Source organism: Vulpes lagopus, chromosome 18 (assembly GCF_018345385.1).
Source record: "Vulpes lagopus strain Blue_001 chromosome 18, ASM1834538v1, whole genome shotgun sequence".
Lineage (NCBI taxonomy): Eukaryota > Metazoa > Chordata > Mammalia > Carnivora > Canidae > Vulpes > Vulpes lagopus.
Window position 1 is genome coordinate 10,992,059 of NC_054841.1, and position 18,026 is coordinate 11,010,084.

Here is an 18,026-nt window from a genome sequence, read left to right on the forward strand (position 1 = left end):
GTCAGCTGCAAGGTAACATCTGGGGCTTTCTTTCTTTCTTTCTTTCTTCTTTGTTCAGTTGTATCTAAGTTCTGTTAATGCAGGATGTAGGTGCATTTTAATGTTTGACATGATGGAGGCTGGGTTTGAAACCTACTTCATCACCTACCGGCTGGGAGACTTCGGGCAAGATACTTACCTTCTCTGTGCCTCTACATTCTCATCGGTAAAATGGGGTTGAGGGGAGTAGCCAGGCCCTGGGGCTGTCATGCAGCATAAAGATAATGCACTTGGAAAGAACTTAACCATCGTGAGCACTCAGTAAGTGGTAGCTATAATTTTGGTTATCAATATGGACACACCACTATTTCAAATCACATTATAAAACATAATGGAGGGGCAACAGGGGTCACTCAGTCGGTTAGGTGTCTGCCTTCAGCTCAGCTCATGATCTCAGGGTCCTGAGTTAGAGGCCTGCATCGGGCTCCCTGCCCAGTGGGGAATCTGATTCTCTCCCTCTCTCTCTCCGTCTGTGCTCTCTCTCTCAATAAATAAATAAATAAATAAATAAATAAATAAATAAAATCTTTTTAAAAAATAAAATAAAACATAATGGATTCTGGAGACTTCAGTATGAACTCACTTTTGGCTAAATATAGGTATAGATGGATGCATATAAAAATATTTATAGACGTGTGGATATATACTAGTCAATATACACACATATGTCTCTTGGCTCTGTCAGCTGAGAAGGCCTAAAAGAAATGCCACCCCACTAGCCATGGGCACCCCTACCACCCAGAGCTTGGTTTCTAATACCGTTCTCCAATAGAAGAAGGAGGCACGGCTCCACACGGAGAAATGGCTGATTCTAAAACCGGTGCAGGGAACGTACAACATGAGCCTGGAGCATCTGGTGGTGCCAGAGGTAAGAAAGTGCCCAAAACAAAAGCCAAAAAAAAAAAAAAAAAAAAAACACCAGTGTTGATGAGGGCACTCCAAGGGGCAAGGGAGCCCACTGAAACAGCTCCCAGTGGTCAAATTTGGAACAACCTGAGCAATAAAACACAGTAGTGTTGAACTGTAACCCAAAGTATAAATAAAATAAATGTCCTTGAGTCCATACTGATACAAGCAAAATTGAATCACAGAGGGACTTCTCCCAAAGAGGATAGATGAAAAGGGAAAAACGGTAACTTGACATTAGAGAACACGGACAAACAATACCTGAGCCAGGTGGTCAAGGTCAACACCCACAGCGATAAATCATGTTGATAGGATGTGCCCTTGATGTGATATGACAAAAATAGCACTTTCCTCCCGGGAACGTCCTCCCTTGACCATAAGAAAAACATCAGTCAGATTATTCCAGTAGAGCAGCAGCCCACCAAAAACCTGACCAGCACTCTTCAAAACTGTCAAGGTCGCGGAATACAAGGGAAGTCTGAGAAACCATCGCGGCCAAGAGGAGCCTAAAGGACCATGATAACTAAATGTGATGTGGAATCTTGACTGGGATCCTGTACCAGAAAAAGGATGTCAGTAAAAACTGAGGGAATCTGGATAAACTACGGATGTTGTTCACAATAAGGCATCAACACCCGTGCGTTAATTGTAACGAATATACCGCACTGATGTTAAGGCATTAACCGTGGGAAAAACTGGGAGTAGGGTGCTATTTTTTGTTTGTTTGTTTTTCTGTAAATCTACAACTGTCCTAAAAAAAATAGAGTCTACTCTTAAAAATTCATTTCTTTTCCCAGGATGCTTTGTTTCCCCATATTCTTATAGTCCCTGGAGTGACTTTCTCTGCACCAGGATGACTCCGCTTGGGCATCAGCACCTTCATTGTGCTGCCATGCATTCCATGAGTTCCCGACCTCGGGGGACCCAGATCACAGCATGCCCATCTCCAGGCTGGTGGGAAGGGGTGCTTTGTGAAAATCTTCCCATGTGGAAATTGTGTCAAAGGATCTATTCTCCAGACATGGGAGTAGCCCTTTGGTTATACAACCTCTAGATGCCTGTATATGTCAACATCCAGCAACACCATTGGGGGGTTAATTCTCAAAGATTATTACTAATTCAATGTGAAATTCTTCCCTCCCCGGGGCACCTGGGTGGCTCAGTCGTTTGATCGGCTGCCTTTGACTCAGGTCATGATCTCCGGATCCCAGGATCGAGCCCGGCGACTTAGCGGGGAACCTGCTTTTCCCTTTGTCTCTCCCCGTCCTTGTGCTCTCTCTCTCTCTCTCTCTCTCTCAAATAATTAAAATCTTAAATATATATATTTATATATGTAAATGCTTCCTTCCCTTCAGCTTTATGATCTTAAGAGGCTTTCCTTTGCCCCTGCTTCTAGGCAGGGGTTCATCTGAGAGATGGTCTCAAGGCTCCACCGGGACGGCCTCCACAGCAGACAGTAGATTATCTGGGTCAAAAGGCCAGTCATGTTACCAAGAAATTCTTCAGTAGAGTAAGGGGTAGGCCACAAATCTCTGGATGCCCCCTGCCCCAGGCCTCCTCTCTGGCCCTGAAGGCAGCTGACTCTGTCTGGGAGGAAAGAACAAAGGGGAAGCACATGGCAAGACACCCATTTCTCAGAAAGTCTGGGTTGGAAGTTAGGGGCCTGGGTTCAAGTCCTACATCTGCCTCTGACTCATAGTGTCACCTTTGGCCACTCACTTCCCCTCGTCTGGACCTCAGGTTCCTCATCGGGGAGTCAGGGGGTTAGACCAGCTGATCTCTAGAGCCTTCCCCAGTTGACATGGTGCTGTTGAAATCAGGGCTGGTGATGTTATGCACGCCCCCCCCCCAACCCTGCCGGCCCCTCTCACTCTCCCCACAGGGACCAAAGGCCAGATACCATGGCCACATTCGCAAACAACAAACTCACATTCACACCTAACACACTGTGCTTGCACCTCACAGGTGGCAATGACCCGTTCCCTTTGCGTTTCTTTATATAAGAAAGGCGGCAGGTGAGGGGTGTGCAGGTGCGTTGCTTTCAGGAGCCTGATCCAGAATGCCTAAGCTCCGGGCTCCACGTGAATCACCATGAGTCTGCACTTTGTCTGTGGCAGTCATTCGCCATCACTCTTTGTTTACCGTCATCACTGTTGGAATACAATTCCAATTCTTCACCCCTGCCTCTCTCTCTTTGCCACCTTCTCCCTCTCCCTCGCTCTGTGCCCCACGCATGGGCTCTTCTGTGAGCCCATCTCACTTGTTTCTACTGCAAGGCCTTTGCCTCTGCTGTTCCCCCGAACCTCCAACACCATTCTTTGAGGCCCCAGCTGCTTCTCGGGGAGGCCCTCTCCAGATCCCCTCCTTAAAGATAGTCCCCAGTCACTCTCTATCACACCTCCCTGGTTTTATTTATTTATTTATTTTTTCCTTCTAAGCCTTTAGAAGGACTTGTTCATTCCTTCACTGTCCTTGTGTCCAAAGGCAGAGATTTTGTCTGTTTTGTTCTGTGTGGGCCTCTAACACTCTACCCAGAGCCTGACACATAGGAAGTGTCAGGAAATCCTGGTGAAACGAATGCATGAATAGACTTAGAAATCCTCAGCAGGGATCCCTGGGTGGCGCAGCGGTTTGGCGCCTGCCTTTGGCCCCGGACGCGATCCTGGAGACCCGGGATTGAATCCCACGTCGGGCTCCCGGGGCATGGAGCCTGCTTCTCCCTCTGCCTGTGTCTCTGCCTCTCTCTCTCTCTCTGTGACTATCATAAATAAATAAAAATTAAAAAAAAAAAAAGAAATCCTCAGCAGTGGCCCTAATTGGTAGTGACACCAGCTGGTGTTTATTGAGCACCTACTATGTGTGGGTTGCTGTGCTACTGTTTTTCATCCCAGGGGCAGGTAATTTTATGGTCTCCACTTTGCAGATAAGACCAAGTTTTCAGGCTTCAGAGCCTCAAAGGATAGAGCAGCTCTGAACCCAGTCTGAGAACTCCAGTGTCTGGGCTCCTTCCACCCTGCCAGGTTCCTACCAGGAGGTGGTCCTGCCCCCATGCACATGCACCCCTCATCTAAGGCAGAACCTTCTGAACACCTCCCTGTCCCCACCGCCTGGTGGAGCCCCCTGGGGCCAGGATGGGAACTGGGTGTGAGGGTCTGACCATCTGCCACTCAATGCCAGGAACAGGCTTGGAGAGCAAAGGGTCTGAACCAGCCCAGTGTGGGGGTGACGTGGGCCACTTGTCCCAAGTGGGTTCTTGATGTTCACTGGGACATGGAGGGTGCCAGCGGGCACAGGATCCCTCCAGATGCCCAGGGGCTCGGGTCCCCACCTGCCTTCTCTGGGGCTAAGGCCAACCCCCAGGGCTCTGGCCTAGCTAGCCCTAGCTCAGTTTCATGCTCTTAGCCTGGCAAAGGTCAAATCATTCCACACACCTTCTCCAAGCAGCCCAGGCCCAGAGCTAGGGGATGCCGGGCACCAAGCTCACCCGGACTCCCAGCACCTGCCCTCAAGAGGCCCCCAGCTGGCGTGGGCAGGGAGATGGCAGGTAAACAATAAGCAAAAGGCAGCCTGTAAGTCTTGAGTGCAGACTCCTCCCCTCCTTAAATACTTGCTAGGTGTGTGTCCTTGGGCAAGTCTGTTCACCTCTCTGGACCTTCATTTCTTTCCCAGGAGATAGTCCTGCCTCCCACTCCAGGAGAGACCCCAGCATAGTGGCTGGCAGGTGGGTGTTCCCACTGATTCGATGGAGGCCCCCCACATTCAGATCCTGGGAACAGAGAGGAGAGAGAAGACAGGGGAGGACAGGTTCCCCCTGCGGCTGGGGAAGCCCCCCGGTCCACCTCCCACCAGCAGAGGAAGTACCTGCCCAGCAGGGCCTGGAACAGTGAGTGGGAGTTTGGCAGAGATGCAGAGGGAAGGGCAGAAGGCACAGCGGGGTGAAGGGAGGGCTGCTGCCCAACGAGCCTCAGTCTCTCCCTTAGGCCGTCACCTGAAGCCCCCTCCTCAGCTGGCCCCTCCTACTCACTTGATCCGAGGGAGCCCCTACACCTTGCCCCTCAAAGCAGCAGGCTCGTTTTCCTCCTTAAACTTACAATACTCTTACTCATGTGTTTGTTATTTGTCTCCCCTGCCACGTTCCCCCTAAGGGCAAGGACAGAGCCTGTCCTGGCCGCGGCTCTATCCCAGAGTCTAGCACAGTACCCGGCAGGCAGCAGGCACCGAACAACGCACTGAGCACGATTTGAATAAGTTACTTCCCTGCTCCGTGCCTGTTTCCCCATCTGTGAAACGAACGCCACAATATCCCCTGCCTCAAAGGGTTGTTAAGAATGAAATCCATTAAGATTTGCAGAGCCTTTTTTTTTTTTTTTAAGATTTTAGTTATTTATTCATGGGAGACACACAGAGAGAGGCAGAGACACAGGCAGAGGGAGAAGCAGGCTCCCTGCAGGGAGCCCAATGGAGAACTCGATCCCAGGACCCCGGGATCATGACCTGAGCCAAAGGCAGATGCTCAACCACCGAGCCACCCAGGTGTCCTGTTTTTCTTTCTTTCTTTCTTCCTTTCTTTCTTTCTTTCTTCTTTCTTTCTTTTTTCTTTCTTTCTCTTTCCTTCTTTCTTTCTTTCTTTCTTCTTTCTTTCTTTTTTCTTTCTTTCTCTTTCCTTCTTTCTTTCTTTCTTTCTTTCTTCTTTCTTTCTTTTTTCTTTCTTTCTCTTTCTTTCTTTCTTTTTTTCTTTCTTTCTTTCTTTCTTTCTTCTTTCTTTCTTTCTTTTTTTTTTCTTTTTTGCAGAGCCTTTAGAATAGCTCCAGGCCTACAGCAGGTAACCTGAACATCATATAGATTAAAACTGTGAAGAACAAATCAAGAGAATTACAGATGCATAGACCACAAAGATCTCCCAGTTGTATCATCTGGTACACTACACCTCATGTTTACATTTTGTTTCCTATTTTACTTTTCCCCAGTTTTTCATGTTGACAAATTTCAAAACCAGAGAAAGTTCGAGAGAGAAAAACCAAGTACAACGAATGCCTCAAGTCACCAGTTGTTGACGTTTAGCTTCATGTACTCTCCTTCTTGCTAGAGAGAACAAGATGAATATTCATCCTTTTATTTCCTTTTCTTATTTCTTCTTTCTGACCAATGTGGGAGCAAGCTGAAGACACCAAGATAATTTATTCCTAAACTCTTCAGCTGCTGTGATTTTTTAAAGAAATCTCTCCCTCGATGGATGTATGAATTCTCTGGCACCACTTGTAACTGATGCCCTGATTTTATAAATCTGTAATTCTACAAATCTGCTAATCCATGAATTCTTGGACCTGGAAACACTGGTTCTAGAAACCGTCACCTGCTGGTTCTCGGAGTCCACACGTGTCTGAGGTCCTACCTCTCGCTAATTCCTGGCACCCTGCCCCTGGGGTTCGGTAAATCTCCAAGGCCCGGGAGCCTGCTGCTCTCGGTTGGTTCCCACTCTCTGGCATCTCTGAGCCCTGATTCCCACTTCCCAGAAGTGATGCCTGAGAGGGAGCAAGGGGAAAACCCAGCCGCCCAGATCCCAACACAAAGCCAAGCCCCAAGGATGCCAAGAGGCACAGGGGCCTAGTCACAAGCCCAGGGGTGAGCCCCTGCCCTGGCCGCACCCAGTGGCCCTGCAGGGCCTCCTGGGTGCCCAGGCCTTCCTGAGGCCAGCTGGGTGAGGGGCAGACGGGCGGGCGGCCCCACCCCCGCTCTACTCGTGGAGCAATCCTCTGAGTCACTCCCACCCCATGACTCGCCTCCCGCCACCACTGAGGCCTGTAATTATGGCCGCCGCCTCCTCCTCCAAGCTGGGCCTTATCGGTCCATCGGGGCCGGCAAAGGAGGGGGATGCCCGGAGGTCCCCCACAGACGCGGCGGTCCTGCAGCTCAGTGGCACGCGATCCGGGCATGCCTCTGCCATCCGTGGCAGCTAGCCACAAGCCCAGAGGTTGGCTTTCGGCTCCCAGAATTCCCACCATCCCTTCCCTGAGTGGCCTCCACTTGCACCACTCAAGCGGTTTGCTGCTAGAGGTGCACGCTGATCGGTCCCAAGACGTTTCAGAGTGAGCCTTCCCCGAGCCCGGCTAGGAACCCGCTCTCTAGGTACCCGAGAGGCCAGGAGAGACCCAGCGGAGAGCTGCCCGTGCTCATGGCTGACCCAGCAGAGCTTGCAGTGGGTGCTGGGGAACGGAGGACAGAAAAGGGGGTTGGCGGAGGGTCAGGCCCCAGGGACTAGCGCTGGCGGGGAGGAGATGGTAGGCTGGTGGTAACCCTGCCTTTTACCTCCGTACCTCCTGCCCTTGTCAGCCACCCCTGACCCAGGAGGAAGGAACTCGGGTTCCCCTTTCCACAGATGAGGAGACCGAGGTTCAGAGAAGCCCAGGACCAATTTCCATCCTCTGGGGTATGACGCTGGGGATTGTGCTGATGCTGGAGGGGGTCGGGCCTTTCCCTCCACCCCAAGCAGAGTGTGGAGACGCCAGCAAGGGCAGTCTAGCCACAATCAAACATCCCGAGTTCAAATCCCCACTGAACCCCTCTGTGCCTCAGTTTCCCCGACTGTCAACTGAAGACAATAACAATGGCAGCCTCATCTGGGTGAAGTGAGACTCCTTCTGAAGGCACACAGTACGCTCTTTCCTGCCTCCTCTTGACGTTGGCAGAGTCCTCCTGATACGGGTTGATGGGAGCCAGGAAGGCCAACATGTGTCTCAAATCAGAGAGGCTGACTCTGTGCCCCCCCATCACCTCCTCCACATGCACAGGCCCCGGGAAGCTGCAGGCTGCCCCTCCGTCTGGGGCAGGGACCCTAGGATTAGCGCCCCCAATCCCACACTTCATCTCAAGGCCTGCAGTAAGGCCGGCTGCTTTGCAATTATTAATAATTTCCTCCCTCCGTCCCTCCCCCAGACCTGCTCAACCAGTCTCCCCATAGGCAGCAGAGCAGGCCTGACATTTGAACCGACTATTATTCTCTCACTGCTGGGAGAAGCAAGGAGGGAACGTGGGCCTGCGCCTTAATGCTGGCAGAGGGGTGGGGGGAGCAGCCCAGGTTGTCTCCAGGTCCCCCCTTGATCCTGAGTCCCTGGGCACAGCAGTCAAGCTCCCCAGGGCAATGGGCTCATTGCTCCTTTCCAGAACACTAGGTGAGAGACAGAGAGAAAGAGAGAGATATGAAGCTCCTGCCAAGCGGCAGTCTAGAAAATCCCCCTAAATGGAGGCAGGAGTGTAGGGTAGTTAAGAGTCAAACTCGGAGCCTGGCTCTGCCCTTTACTCACTGTGTGGCCTTAGACAAGTCACTTCAGCTCTCTGAGCCTCCATTTTCCCACTGTACGAGGGGATGATGAATTCCCACACTGCAGGGGCATGGATTTCAGAAGCCTCAGGCCTAGGACCCCCCAAAGCACAAAAACAGATGGATGGGGCCCGGGTCTGTTCAGGCTCTGCTCCTTGGAGCCCAGAGGGGCTGGGCCAAAGTGCCAACCAGAGCTGTACCTGAGACAGCCTGGAGGCCTAGAAGCACCAGGACCTTGAAATCCAGTCCAATCTCCAGCCACATCTGAAACCCACCAGTGGGGACAGCCCGGGTCTGTATGCCCCAAGTACTCCTTTGCTCTGCGATTGCCGTTGCGACTCCTCCCTGGCAGTTAGGGAGTGCCTGCAGCACCCAGACACCAGAAAGGTCTCATGCTGCCCGAGGCAACCATGCCGGCTGTGGGAACACAGGGTAGCTTAGACCGGGGAGTCCTGGGGCCACGGGGAGCCAGTGAAGTCCTCTGAGCAGGGGCAGGACCTGAGTTTGCGCGCTGGGGATGTTAGAGCTTGAGGTCCAACAATAAGGGCCTTGCCAGTTATCCCTTTGCCTTTGTGAAATATTAGAACAGCCGAGAGCTCAAGTTGCCTGCTCCAAATCCAGGCTCCAGTACTTACGGCTGTGTGGCCATGAGCATGTGACTATGCTTTTCTGCACCTCGGTTTTCATCTGTAAAATGGGGGTGATAATAGCCTAGAATTCTGGGGAGTTTAAGTGGAGCAATGACTTTAAAGCACTGAGCACAGCATCTGACACACAGTCGGTACTCCGTAAACTGAAGCTGGTAGTCAGTTCTGCATCCACCAAGTAGTTTCGCTCTTCGTGTTGTTCCCCCTGCCTGATAGGCCCACCTCTAGGTCTCTTATGAACTCCTATGCATACCTTAAAGCCCCACCTAACAAGTCTCTCCTCTGAGGAGCCACTCCTGACCCCTCACACATGTACACACACACGCACACACACACGCACAGGAAGTCCTCTCCTCTGGGCTCCCTGGCACCGCACATGGGCACCTCCTCCCACAGCCTGGCCACACTACAGGTGGATGAGCTGATGCCTATGGGGTTCACCATTAGATCATCAGTGCCTGGCATGGAGGTGTGTGGGTGAAAGGCTCTCGTTTGCTTACTCTCTTTTACTTCTTGTATAATCTCAACCAAAAACAGACTCCGCCCCCCCCCCCCCCCCCCAAAAAATCACTGCCGATGTAGGAAGAGCTTACAGTTTCCAGTCAAACTTTGAAAATGTCATCAGGCCATCACCAAAGCGAAGCACGGTACCAACCCCAAAATGCAAAATTCAGGATTGAAATGTAATTAAATTTGTTACAATTTTTAATTAAATGTGTTGTACGGGTTATTGAGAAGAGGGGAAGGAATACCATGCGGCACGGTAAGAGGTGTCAGGCAGCACATTCTGTGTGTGCTATCTGGAACAGCCTTCAAGATAAGTTGTCAAGTAAAACAGAAATAAAATGAGGGGCAGAAGGGAATATAAACCAGCAGGCTATCATTTGTGTGTGAAGGCGGGAGGGAGGAAAGGACAATGTATATTTGTTCGTATGTACGTAAATTAGCTCTGGGGGAAAAATCAGTTAATGGGGTTTTGTGCCATTTGCTCATAGTATCTACTCAAAATAAGTACACGAACAAAGCATAGGGCTTTGGAAGTCACATACTCCAACGCCAGGCCCAATCTGCTACAGCAACCCTCCTCGGCACCCTGACAGGCTATCCTGCCTTGAATGCTCGCTCCCAGTGACGTGGAGCTCAGTAACTCACCAACCAGCTAATCCATCCTGGGATAACTTAGAAGGGTGAGCTTGGGCTCAGTGAGACAAGGCAGAAATGTGCTACTGGGGCTCCAAGCAGGTGCCTCTCTCTCTTGCCCCTGACAGTGGACACAAATGTGACTTCCTGCCTCGGGATCTGCTTCTAGGGCCTACCTGTCCCCAGCCCCAGGCAGGAGGTAGGCAGGGTGGCAGGGTGTGCTCTGCTGTGACTCAGGCCCCACGGGTGCCCAAGGCACAGCCAGCTTCCCAGGACACAGGGCTGTGACTCAGGGCCACAGTAGGGCCAACCCAGGTGGCAGCTGGCAGGCCACCAGCACACCCGTGCCCTTCCCAGCCTCGAACCCTAGCAGGGCCTCTGTCCCAGGGACACACCACCTGGCTCACCGCTGCCCCCTTTGGCAGACAGTAGGACCAGGAGATGAAGGCTCTGGCCCCAGACAGCTTGGGTTTAAATAAACCCTGCCTCTGCCATTTATTGACTTGAGCCTCAGTTTCCCCATCTGTTATAAAGGGTGGCCATACTGCCCTGCCTCCGCATAGGGCTGTTACAAAGATGATCCACATTAACTGGGAAGAGCATCTCAATCAGCCCCAGCATGGACTCTGCTCTCAGTAAATGTCAGCTATCCCTCCCGTGGGTGCCCAGCCTGATGTGGGGTCACTGACACCAAAGCCTCGATGGGAAGCTTGGGTGCCCCAGCTCACTCTGCATGGCCTGGCCAGCAGGCCCATGAGGAGCAGGCCTCCAGGGGCACCTGGCTTTAGAAAGATCTACCAGGCAGCCCCCAAGGAAGCCCTGGGTCCCCCTGAGACAGCTTGTCAGCTCCATGAGGACCCACACTTTCCTCTGTTTATCAGCTGTGTCCCCAAGCCTGGAACGGCACCGTCGGGGTAGGCCTCATCACACAGAGTCCCACGCTTGGAAGTTCCCAAGTTTGGTTTCATGCCGGTGCCATCTTATGCCAGAAACTCTTATTTTGAACAAGGGGCGCTGTATTTAATTTTGCTCCCAAATCCTATCATCAGTCGTCTACATGGTTGACACTCAGGATGCATTTTTGAATGAATGAGCAAATAAATGCCATTTGTGGCACCTTTTCTCATTTTACACTGAAGGTCGTGGATTCCAAGTCTCCTTTCACAGATGAAGAAACTAAGGTCCATGGAAGTGAACAGACTCACCCCCAAATCACCCAGAATTCGAACCAAGGCCTGTTAGGCCCCGAAGCCGCCCTGGTGCCCATGGCCTCCTCAGGTGCAGCCAAGGGACCTCTTGGGGCCCGGTGAAGCCACGGCCCCACAGAAGTGGATCTCAGGGCAGCAAGGTCAGAGAGCTATCTCTGCCCGCCCCACCAGAGCCACTCTGCTGCCCTTTCTTCAGCTGGGGAAACTGAGGCCCAGCTCGGAGGAGGAGCCGCCAGCTTGGCAAGGGTGCCTGCCCGGGAGGCGGCCTGGCAGGGTGCCCGGTCAGGGGGCGGGGGCCTCTGTGAATGGCTCCTCAGTCCCCGCCGACCACAAGCGGGTTGGGTGAAAGGCGGCTGCTCCCCGCCCGCTTCCCCGCCAACGTGGGCCCAAACAATGGGCCTTTGTGCCTGACGTGGGCGGGTTGTCAAGGTGCGCGGCCCTGGCCCCGAGCCCTGGCCTCAGCCTCCACGCGGGCAAGGGGGCCGGGCCGGGGGGTCTGCGGGGGCCGGGAAACCCAGCCGACGAGGGAGCGAGGCCTACCTGAGACACTCACAGCAAAGGAAACCGAGGCACGGAGCAGGTACCCCAGGCACCCAGGGCCACCCAGCACAGGTCAGGAACTGAGACGCCAGCCTCCCTCTCACGGTGGCCTGAGTGTCCCCACCCTGCAGCAAGAAGCTTGGACATCCTGCTGCTAAGACCTTCCCTGGGGGGGGGGGGGTCATCAGAGCCCCAATGACCTTTCTCTCTCTCTCTCTTCTTACCACCCTCATGTCCCCTCTCCAAAGGGGCTCAGCCAGAAGGACCCCACCCACCCTGTCTCCAGGAGGTCCCCCAAGATTGCATCCATAGCATTGCTAGGAAAATGCCCCCTCACAAGGCCCCACTTACCCACTCTAGAGCTCTCTCCCCTTTCTAGATCATAGGCCCAGCAGGACCCTCCTGGTCAGGCAGGTCTTGCCACGAGCCCCAGATCAGGAGACCATCGAGCTCTGGGAGGGGCAGGGCTCACCCAGGTCACCCACCTGGGACACAGCCGTGGTATGTAGTGAGACCTCACAGATTTCCAATGACCCCCCCCCACACACACTGGAAGAGAGAGGCTCTTGGCCAGGCCGTGCCCTGCTGGCACCCACCTTCTGAGAGAAAGAAAGATAAGGCGGTGAAAACAGTAATGATAACGCATAGCTGTCCGCTATTGAGCGTGTAATAACTGCTTTACGTACAGGATCTCATTTCATTGTCAGAAATCCACCAGGAGGCAGGTAGTATTGTTATCACCATTTTACGGATAGGGCTCAGAGGAGGCAACGAGCCTAAAGTCAGCCAGCTAATAAACGGATTCAAACCCTGCCACGTCCACTACCAACCGTCTCTACTCCCTTAACCCCCACACCCATCCTGCCAGACCGGGTGAATGATCCCAAAGTACAGACCAGAAAACCGAGATTGTGATGAGGTCACCCATCCAGAAAGTGGGAAGAGGGATTCAACCCTGGGCTTCTAGCCCCCAGAGTCCCAGTCTCGTTTCCTTCCTTCCCCCACCCCCCACCACAATCAAGTTCCCTAAATGTCTTTCAACTCCATCTGTACCAGCAGCCCCTCGACCTCATCTCCCATCAGGACAGATGCAATAGCTCCCCCACACCCATTCTCACTGGCTGGGCCCAACACATATCAGATGATCATGAAAATCCAGAAAGAGAATCCCTGGGGAGTAAGCTAACTATCCATGCACAGGAGCTAGGAGGAGAGCACTGCAGTTTGTTTACACGACAGACCCTCCGCTGAGAACAAATCGATGCATTCGAGCTGCTATACCACCGGGCGCAGATCTCCAGAACAGAACTTTGAGTGGAAAAAAAGGCGAATTGCAGAAGTGAATGTACAAGTGACGCCATCTGTACAATCACACCCACCACCGAAGCAGGGCCCCCGAACCTCAGGGAAGTGTGTGTGCGTGTGTGTGTGTGTGTGTGTGTGTGTGTGTGTAAAAGTATAAAGATGTGGCACAACCACTTTGGGAAACTGGCCACAGCTATCAAAACTAAATATGCACACATCCCATCATCTTGCAATTCCCTTCTTGAACACAAACTAACAGAAATGTGTTCTTATGCCCACGAGAGACACGCACGAGAAGGTTCACAGCAACACTATTCAAAATACTGGTAACTGGAAGGCATGTCCCTCTCCATAGACAGTAGGGTGACTAAACGAACTGTGGTCTGTTTAAACAGCGGACAACGACATAGTCGGGGAAAGGAAACGAACCACTGACGCAAAACACGGAGCCATCTCATCGGCACAATATTGAGTGAAAGTGCCAGATACCGAACAGGACATATGGAATGATTCCACGTATCTGAAGTTCAGGAACAGCAAGACCGAGTGCTAGAATCGGTCAATGACGGGATGCAGGTGGTGATCCCAGGAGCTATCAAACTGTGTAAGTAAGATCCGCGCACTTGGTGGACACGCACTTTATACCTCCGCGAACAAACAACAGAAGGACAAAGACGTGCCTGGGACCCTGAACACCAAATCCGGGGGGGCAGCAACTTTGAGGAGAGAGACAGCTGGGGAGGGGTTTCTGGGGTTGTTGCCTATTCTGGGGTGTTTTCTTCTTAAGCTGAATGATGGCTGTGCAGAAGCTTATCTTATTCTCCTTTAAACTTTTTTGAATGTCTAAAATATTTCATTGAAAACCAAACCAAAAACAAAAACCATTTCCGTGGCTTCTCCTGCTCTAGAACGTACGATGGCTCCCCGCTGCCTGCGAGCTAAGGCCCACCCTCCTTTTGCATGCCATTCAAGGTCTCATCCTGGGCCTCAACCTGTCTTTCCAGCCTCTTCTCTCACCCCTCCCCACCAGCCAAGCTGGTCTCCTCACTCTTCCCCTAACACGCCTTAAACATTCCCATCTCCACGCCTTTCCTCCCACCTGGAATGCCCTCCCCATTCCTGTCTACTTGCTCTGTGCCAGGCATTATGCCGAGTGCTTTAGGCTATTAACTCCTGAAATCAGGGTCTGAGCCATGGGGAGACTGGAGCATTGCTTTTGGCCCTAAACAATCTCCATTGTCACCCCCCAAAAGCTGCTCCAAGTAATACAAGTGCAAAGAGTGGTCCTGCTGTGCCCAGTTTCAAGATAAATCCTCACAAACCCCAATCATTCCCTGATACAGAGAGACTCTGGCCCACTACTGGATTTAACCATTTTACATAAGGGGAAGAGAGGCTAAGAGAGGGCAAGTGACTTGTTTAAAACACTTGGCAAAGATGGTCTTGCTTCTGAGATCTTTTCCTCCTCTGAAAGCTTCCAATCATGACTGGACCCCAGGCTGGTTCCTGCCTCAAGGCCTCTGCCTTGCTGTTCCCTCTTCTGGAATGCCCTTCTCCCAGAACTTTCTGTGCCCAAATCCTTTTCATCATTCTGTTCCCTGAACTCAGGTCAGAGCAGCCTTCCCAGACCCCTACCACAGGGCAAAGTAACTCCACTCCTATCTTTCTCTATTATATAACCATATTTTATGTTAGCCAGATAACTTAGCACTATCCAAAATTGTTCTGCATATTGGTTCACTCACTTCTATATCTTCCATATGCATACCTTTATGACCTAAGTGCCACGAAGCAGGGCTTTTGTCTGTCTTGTACACGGTTGCATCCCAGGGCCTGACGCAGCAGGTGCTCAATAAATCGCTAATTGACTCTGCCTTTACCCAGGGTCCCGCAGCGAGGACATGACAGAGATGAAGGGACTCTGTGACCAGCTGGGGCCAGCATCTCTGCTCTCCAGGCCCAAGGCTCCACTGGGTCCAAAGAAATAGGAAAGAGAGGCAACCACAGGGCAAGCTATCCGTCCTGGCAGGCCCTCACCACAGCCACCGTGCAGAGGATGAAAGGGTCCCACACCTTGCTGAAAAAGTACATTTTTCGCTGTCAATATTTCGGAGCTGGTGTAATGGTATGGCTTTGCCCCCATGGTACTGTTAATTTTTAGCTTGCATTTTCCTCTTTGTATTCTAGTTTCATTTTTCCAGGCTTGTGGCATTTCACAGACACTTTAAAGCTCATATGGCCGCATAAGAGAGAGGAAAACAGAGAGTCAGAGACCACAAGAGACAGGGAGACAGAGTCCAAAACAGAAGGAGAGACAGATGGGGACAGGGGGACAGAGAGACGGGGGAGTGGTGATGGCGGAGACGGAGGGATCTGACTCCTACATCTTACCTAACGTGCACCCCTCTGGAAGAACAACTTTAGCATTTAGTGAGCACTTACTATACTGAACACCCCGTGTGAGGGAGCACCTATGATTCTCACAAGCTCCCCATAAGGTGAGTGCTATTCTCGTTCTTATTTAAAGACAAGGACACTGAGGCAGAGAGGTCACCCTGGCTCAGCCCCAGTCATATAGTCAGTGGGTGGGGAAGCCAGGTTTGGCCCCAGATCTGCCAAGGCTAACCCATTTCCTTCCAGAACAGGTCTTGGGGTCTCTGGGTTTGTTTTTGGGCAAGTCTCAAAATTACCTGTGCCAGCCAAACAGAGGTCCTGACCCAACAAGGCTGGGATGAGGCCCGAGACACTGCACTTCGAACAGCCCCTCAGGTTGGCCCCAAGTTGAAGATCCTAGATCACACTCCACTAACAGAGTTTAGCAGAGTCTGTTCCTATGAGGATCCCACTGGCAGCCACTCCAACCACCACCATACCCACAGGCTGGCCCCTTTTGGTTTAAATTTCTCAACACTTCTGTGGGTCTGTCCCCAGATTCCCAGGAATCCCTCCCCACCAAGCAGCCTTCTCCCGCACACAAAGACAGCTGCACAAAGATGTTCACTGTGGCATTGTTTACAGGAAAGACAAATCAGAACCACCTAAATGTCCACCAAGATAGGACTGTGACATACCCTGGGATCCATGTAGCCATGACTAATGACGGCAGAGCAAAGCTCAAAATACACATGACATCTGATCCAGCAGTTCCACTTCTAGGAATATATGCTACGGACTTGCACATGGACACAAAGACATTTGCACAAGGCTAACTGTTGCAATTTCTAGTGGCGAAAGCCGGCAAGCACCTTGATGGCCAACAATGAGAACTGGGTCATTAAATCCTGATCCACTTCCCCAAGGGACGACTTCTAAAGAAAAGAAGGGCATTCCTTATGCCCTGACGTGGACCATCGCCAAGATCTACTATGAAGTGAAAAAACAAGGCACATAAACAGAGTGTACCGTCTTCTACTATCTGTAGGAATGGAAAAAAAGAAAGAAAATCTATGCTTCTGTTTGTCTATGTGTAGAACCCTTCTGGAAAGCCAAACAAAACGTCCTATGAGGAACTGAGCAAAGGGAGGCAGGAGGAAGACAGACTTTTAACTGTATGCTTCTTGTACCTGTGTATTTGGTGCCAGGTGAAGGTGTTATCTGCGGACAAATACTAATAGAAGTTAAAAATTTGTTAAATGACGGAAGAGCCCTACATTTTTGAATGTGGGAAAATGCTTAGGATAAACTATTGAGGGGAAAAGGAGGTGTCCCAATTTATGTACTATAATATCCACATATTTCCATGCATTAAGGCAGATATAGAGAAAAATATCCGGGGAGACTGTCACCAAATCGTTAACATCCAAAGTCGCTGTTATTTATATGCTACATGAGTTCATCCACAGAGTTCTCAAGACAGTGGGGGGAGGTGGATAGACTGGTGCTATCCTCATATCACAGATGGGGAAACTGAGTCCCAAGAAGTGAAGTCTTCTGCCCAAGGTCTCACAGCCCAGGAAGGGGGGTGGGCAGAGCTAGGTTGTGAGCCAACCATAGGACTACAGACCCCTCTCAATTCAAACTGGGTCATTTATACTTTTTCTTAGAATTTTCCAGCATCATTGGAAGTTGAAATGATGAGCCCACATCTATCCTTCTCTCTCTCCTTCTCTGTCTCTCTCTCCCTTCCTCTTCCCCACTCCTTCTAAACAAAGGTTTTAAGAAAAGACCCTCAGGATACCCCACACCCCCAAGTCCTCTTCCCTAGCATCTGGTACTTGCTCTTGAGCTCTAGATATGGAGAATCATGAGGGAGCTTTAAGAAAGGGCACATTACCTATCAAGCAAAGGCAGGGAGAAGGTTCCAGATAAAAGGACACCAAAGAGACTTGCCATCAAATGTAGAGCCCAATTCTTGATTGGAATCTGAACCAGGAAAAAACAAAAAATAAAAGACCCCAGCTATTAGGGACACTTTGGAACAACCTCAGTAATTTGGCCTTGGGCTGGACACCGGGTAACAAAAAAAAACGAAAAACAAAAAAAAATGGGTCAATACTAAATCTCTCAGATATAATAACGGCATTGGTTCTGTGCATTGTGCCAAAGAATGCCCTATTCTTCAGGGATGTGCCCTAAAGTGTATAAGGTAAAGTGGCCCGACATCTGCAAGTAACAGTTCAGTGGAAATCATGCAGAGAGGCCGAGAATGCACATGAGGCCTAGCGCTGACAGCTGGCAAATCTGGGAAGGAACTACCCGAGGTTCATGGTAAGGTTTTTGCACTTTTCTGTAAGTTTGAAAACTTCTAAAATAAGAAGTTGAGGAAGATCAGTGATTGTCAGCAGCTGGTGGTGGGGAAAGGGAATCACTACAAATGGGCACAGGGAACTTTCTGGAGTGAGGGAAATATCTATCTTGCTCATGGTAGTGGATATGGAACTAAGTTTGTAAAACTTCACAGAACTGTACACCAAAAAAGGGTGA

The 18,026-nt window shown here is 51.1% G+C and overlaps 1 long non-coding RNA gene across 1 annotated transcript; it reads left to right on the forward strand.

Moving 5' to 3' along the window:
• The first annotated feature begins 13,545 nt into the window (after nt 1-13,545).
• LOC121478358 lies at nt 13,546-16,780 on the forward strand. Its single transcript, XR_005984460.1, has 3 exons — nt 13,546-13,707; nt 14,988-15,228; nt 16,122-16,780. It is a non-coding gene; the product is annotated as an uncharacterized LOC121478358 (long non-coding RNA).
• The last annotated feature ends 1,246 nt before the right edge of the window (nt 16,781-18,026 follow it).